Source organism: Eutrema salsugineum, unplaced genomic scaffold (assembly GCF_000478725.1).
Source record: "Eutrema salsugineum unplaced genomic scaffold, Eutsalg1_0 scaffold_16, whole genome shotgun sequence".
Taxonomy (NCBI): Eukaryota; Viridiplantae; Streptophyta; class Magnoliopsida; order Brassicales; family Brassicaceae; genus Eutrema; species Eutrema salsugineum.
Window position 1 is genome coordinate 5,831,098 of NW_006256858.1, and position 5,794 is coordinate 5,836,891.

Below are 5,794 nucleotides of genomic sequence, written 5' to 3' on the forward strand. Positions count from 1 at the left end.
ATGCCTAAAGACCTAAAATGCATGAGATAAGACATGATTTGGACTAGAGTATGTATATTAAATGATGCAATTTATGAATATATCAACTCCCCCACACTTATCCTTTGCTTGTCCTCAAGCAAAAAGAACAAATGAGACAGAGAGGTTGAATGCATTGGGAGCTCATTTTTCCTTTTAAAGAGAAAAGTGACCACTAAGAGAATTCAAGTTCATGCTCAATATGCAATGCAAGACCATACTCTGATGTATCAACTCAACAGTAATCTCCACAAGTTCTCTAATTCCTCAACTCTTTGACATTCATTAAGCTCTTTACCAAGTGGATCAAATGATGCAATGTTCAAAACTAAGGTTTTCAAGTCTTAGATGGGTTATCAATCCCTTATGTCATAAATTGCATCATTTAATGTACATATTCTAGTCCAAATCATGTCTTATTTGCATAAATTTTAGGTCTTTAAGCATTGTTTTAGGACTTAGGAGATTGCATTAGGTCCAAGAGAGTTTTGCATGGTTTGGAGTGTTAAACAGGTGCTTTTGGAGCCTATTTGGAGTGGAGGATGTGATTCAGATGAAGAAATGGAGTTGAAATGATCAAAAATGGTGAAAAGGAGCAATTTTGGGTTTCTCGGCAAAATGATATACTGATGGCCGAAGATTCTCGGCCAAAATCCTTCCCGCGGGTAGCTTTCTCGGCCAAAAACACGTACCGCGGTCAAGTCTCTCGGCCAAAATTCCCGGGTGCAGCTACATTTCGGAAATCGCGTCACCGGAAGATCTTGCCGGCCGATTCAGCTTATAGAGTCTTCATCAAAGTTGGAGAGGTTTGGAACACGGTTCCAGAGCAAGTAAAATCATGGAATTCGGACACGTGAGCAGAGAGTTAAGCTCGTCGGAAGAAACTCCTGTCTCGCTGCCGTTTTGGACCGACCCGATGAGCTCCGAGTAATGGGAAGGACGGTGCACTTCCAGACCGAATCAGTTTACGGGGACTTCATGAGAATCAGAGATATTTGAGTTCTATTTCCAGAACGTCATAGAACATTCAATTCGGAGCTATGAGCAGGAAGATACGGTCTCCGGAATGGACACATGTCTAGACGCCTCTCTCTGATCGTGTAAATGCACTCCAAAGATGAGCCCTCCACGAAGCCTTCCACTTCCCAAGAACCAAAGATTCCTTCACCAAAGTTGGAGATATATGAGTCCTCTGTCCTCTGCAACAGGAATCACTCAATTCGGACAAGTATCGTAGACGTTACACTCTCCGGAATGCGAAGTGGTCCAAGCTGCTCTGAATGCTGCGAGAAAGCCTTGCGACTTGGTTAACTCGCAGGCCTGAAGACGAATGCCTGGAAATTGATGCTGCGAGTTGAGAAGTGCGGGTAAGCTATCAATGGATGAGGTCTGAGGCTCCCGAGCAAGAAAATTGCTAAGTCCACAATACTGCGACTTGGGCGTGCTACCTAGGAACAAGAGAAACCAAGTCGCACATACACTCTCAATTTACTCCTAGTTAGGCGTGCTACCTGGTGAAAGAGGTCCAAGCCGCAGTAAAAGAGGAATGGCCGAGTTGTCTAAGTCATAAAAGCTGCGGCTTAGTCGTGCTACCTGGGAACAAAGAAGACCAAGCCGCACATACACTCTCAATTTACTCTTAGTTAGGCGTGCTACCTGGTGAAAGAGGTCCAAGCCGCAGCAAAAAGAAGAACAGCCAAGATGTCTAAGTAAAAAACCCTGCGGCTTAGGTGTGCTACCTGGGAAACACAAGACCAGGCCGCAGCAAGGGAGTTCAGGCCAAGCCAAATCCATCTCCAGTGGTGTCTGGCCTCATCTGGTGCAGATACTCACTCCCCTTTTGCACAAGAACCACACCAGGTATCACTCCAAACACTTGTAAATGAGCATTTAGCATTTTTCTTTATCTTTTGCATTTCATGTTTGATTTTTTTTCTCTTTCTCATGCTTTTATAACACAAGGGACTGTGTTATTTAAGTGTGGGGGAGGGGTTTTGTGTTTACTAATCATGTTTATTCTGATCTTATTTTCCTTTTCACTTTGAGTCTCATTTTGCATTCATCTAAGTGCATATAAAAACCAAAAAAATGGAAAAATCTGAAAAAATTTTCACAAAAAAATGCTCATGTAGTTGCATTCACATTTTAGGTTGAGTCTAGTTTGCATTTTCATATAGGTTGCATCTTGCTGGGAGTAATGATAGGTTCTTTCCTTGAGAGTACATCACTTTGAGAATTTGGATTAAATATGCTTGTGAAATGATTTCTGTGCTTGCAAGGCTTGAAATGATTTGAATCTGTGAAGCAAGTTTGAATGAACTCAAATCTAATAAGTGAAAACCTTGAACTTGACTTGAAATTATCTTGTGATGCATTGTTTGAATAAGCTTGTGGATACCTATATACATATTTGAGCTAGAATCCTGTTTTTACCACCCTCTTCCTTAGCTCAAATAGCTGAGTCCACATCTGGATCAGTTTTCCTCACCCTGAACCCATCCTTCTTTCAAGCCAAATGTTTGTGTGTGATTGAAAGGCCACCTTGGATCAAACTTAGCAGAAAGTGTTAGGTTTAGAGCGACAAGGGCAAGTCTCATTGAGTGTTAAGTTCCATCATCAAGGAGCTGAGAGATTTGGTGAGAACTAAGTGTGGGGGAATACTTGTTGGTGAGTGGAAAAAGGAGAGATGAGTGGAAATAAAAGGAGAATGGTGAGAACTAGGGGATAGAAAAAGAAAAGAAACCAGTCTTGGAGTTTTGAGTCAAAGAAAGTGAGCTCTGATGTTTTGAAAAGAAAAAGTCTAGCCTCTAAATGAAAAGAAAAGAAAGAAGCCCAAGAGCTCAAATGTTTTAAAAAGAAAGAAAAAAGAGGCTAGAAGTTACAAAAGAAAGTGAAAAAGAGCTATGTAAAGTTTGAACTCCAAGACTTGAGTGTGAAAATGAAAAGTGAGTCCCCTAGTGAGAGGAGATTGAGTGTGGAAAGTGAGGTTCTTAAGAGGTTGAGCAAGTGAGAAAGCTTCGAGTAGAGTGTGGGGTGGGATGAGTCCTTGCCCTTGTATGCATAGGTTGCTTTTTACCTTTAGCATTCTGCCAAAGTTTGATCATTCATAGAGAGATCTCCTTGCTGCATTGAACCCACTCAGGCATTGATGAGATCATTTTAGTCTCATTACCTCACCCTAGCCAAACTTTCCTTGTTTGAACATTGCATCATTTGATCCACTTGGTAAAGGGCTTAATGAATGTCAAAGAGTTGAGGAATAAGAGAACTTGTGGAGATTACTGTTGAGTTGATACATCAGAGTATGGTCTTGCATTGCATTTTGAGCATGAACTTGAATTCTCTTAGTGGTCACTTTTCTCTTTCAAAGGAAAAGATGAGCTCCCAATGCATTCAACCTCTCTCTCTCATTTGTTCTTTTTGCTTGAGGACAAGCAAAGGATAAGTGTGGGGGAGTTGATATATTCATAAATTGCATCATTTAATGTACATATTCTAGTCCAAATCATGTCTCATTTGCATGCATTTTAGGTCTTTAAGCATTGTTTTAGGACTTAGGAGATTGCATTAGGTCCAAGAGAGTTTTGCATGGTTTGGAGTGTTAAACAGGTGCTTTTGGAGCCTATTTGGAGTGGAGGATGTGATTCAGATGAAGAAATGGAGTTGAAATGATCAAAAATGGTGAAAAGGAGCAATTTTGGGTTTCTCGGCAAAATGATGTACTGATGGCCGAAGATTCTCGGCCAAAATCCTTCCCGCGGGTAGCTTTCTCGGCCAAAAACACGTACCGCGGTCAAGTCTCTCGGCCAAAATTCCCGGGTGCAGCTACATTTCGGAAATCGCATCACCGGAAGATCTTGCCGGCCGATTCAGCTTATAGAGTCTTCATCAAAGTTGGAGAGGTTTGGATCACGGTTCCAGAGCAAGTAAAATCATGGAATTCGGACACGTGAGCAGAGAGTTAAGCTCGTCGGAAGAAACTCCTGTCTCGCTGCCGTTTTGGACCGACCCGATGAGCTCCGAGTAATGGGAAGGACGGTGCACTTCCAGACCGAATCAGTTTACGGGGCCTTCATGAGAATCAGAGATATTTGAGTCCTATTTCTAGAACGTCATATAACATTCAATTCGGAGCTATGATCAGGAAGATACGGTCTCCGGAATGGACACATGTCTAGACGCCTCTCTCTGATCGTGTAAATGCACTCCAAAGATGAGCCCTCCAGAAAGCCTTCCACTTCCCAAGAACCAAAGATTCCTTCACCAAAGTTGGATATATATGAGTCCTCTGTCCTCTGCAACTGGAATCACTCAATTCGGACAAGTATCGTAGAAGTTACACTCTCCGGAATGCGAAGTGGTCCAAGCTGCTCTGAATGCTGCGAGAAAGCCTTGCGACTTGGTTAACTCGCAGGCCTGAAGACGAATGCCTGGAAATTGATGCTGCGAGTTGAGAAGTGCGGGTAAGCTATCAATATATGAGGTCTGAGGCTCCCGAGCAAGAAAATTGCTAAGTCCACAATACTGCGACTTGGGCGTGCTACCTAGGAACAAGAGAAACCAAGTCGCACATACACTCTCAATTTACTCCTAGTTAGGTGTGCTACCTGGTGAAAGAGGTCCAAGCCGCAGTAAAAAGAGGAATGGCCGAGTTGTCTAAGTCATAAAAGCTGCGGCTTAGTCGTGCTACCTGGGAACAAAGAAGACCAAGCCACACATACACTCTCAATTTACTCCTAGTTAGGCGTGCTACCTGGTGAAAGAGGTCCAAGCCGCAGCAAAAAGAAGAACGGACAAGATGTCTAAGTAACAAACCCTACGGCTTAGGTGTGCTACCTGGGAGACACTGGACCAACCCGCAGTAATTCCACTTTACCCACTAAAGCCGGGTCAGGACCCGGTTTGTTCAGGGCTGACCCGGTTCATTAGCACTTAGTATATATAGCTTTTTGGAGAAAAACCCTAAAAATGTTATCTTCTCTCTTAGTTTCTCTCTAGTTTTCTTTCCTTTTTAGTGTAAAAACGTTTTTGATTAAGAGATATCTCAAGTATTTAATCAATTTAAGTCTGTTTCTTATCATCTCATCATCTCATTTCTACTTCTAATCATGATTAACATCATCTCTTGCAAAAGATTAGATGTGTTCTTCATGATTAGTGAGTAGTCATCTTTTTAAACTTCTAGGTGTGTAGATTAGGGTGCTTAGATGTTTGATTTGTGATGTTTAGGGTTTAGATTCTCATTTTATTTCCTTAGTTAGCTGCTCCTAATGCCAGATTTCCTTGGGAAAGTGAAATCTGGGTTCATAGGCATTTCATGCACCAAAAGTGTTTGATGAAATGCCTGAAAGAGCTAACTTAAGGGTTTATGTTTTAAATGCCATGGGAATGTTTGGTTGAAGCATAAATGACATATTAGAACTGTTTCTTAATGCTCATTAGTTCATATTTCACAAATGAGAATTTGGTTTGAAAGTGGATTAGTGTATAGATTAATGCCTTCATGAGAGGATTAGTCTAGATTAGAGTTCTAAGTTGAAAATGTTTGAGATCATGTGATTGCTTGTTATGTCTTTCTGTATAAGATTCAGTCTTCTTGGTTGAGAGATTGTTTGGTCACTTATTAGGCTTGATGCATTATGCTTGTTGATTGTTTGGATTATATCTAATGGGTTGTTAGACTTGATTAGTGATTTAGCAAAGGGGAATTATTGTCATGGGAATGGAATTAATCTGATTAGAAGCCTTAGACTAAAGAGTAGCCAGGTATTGCATT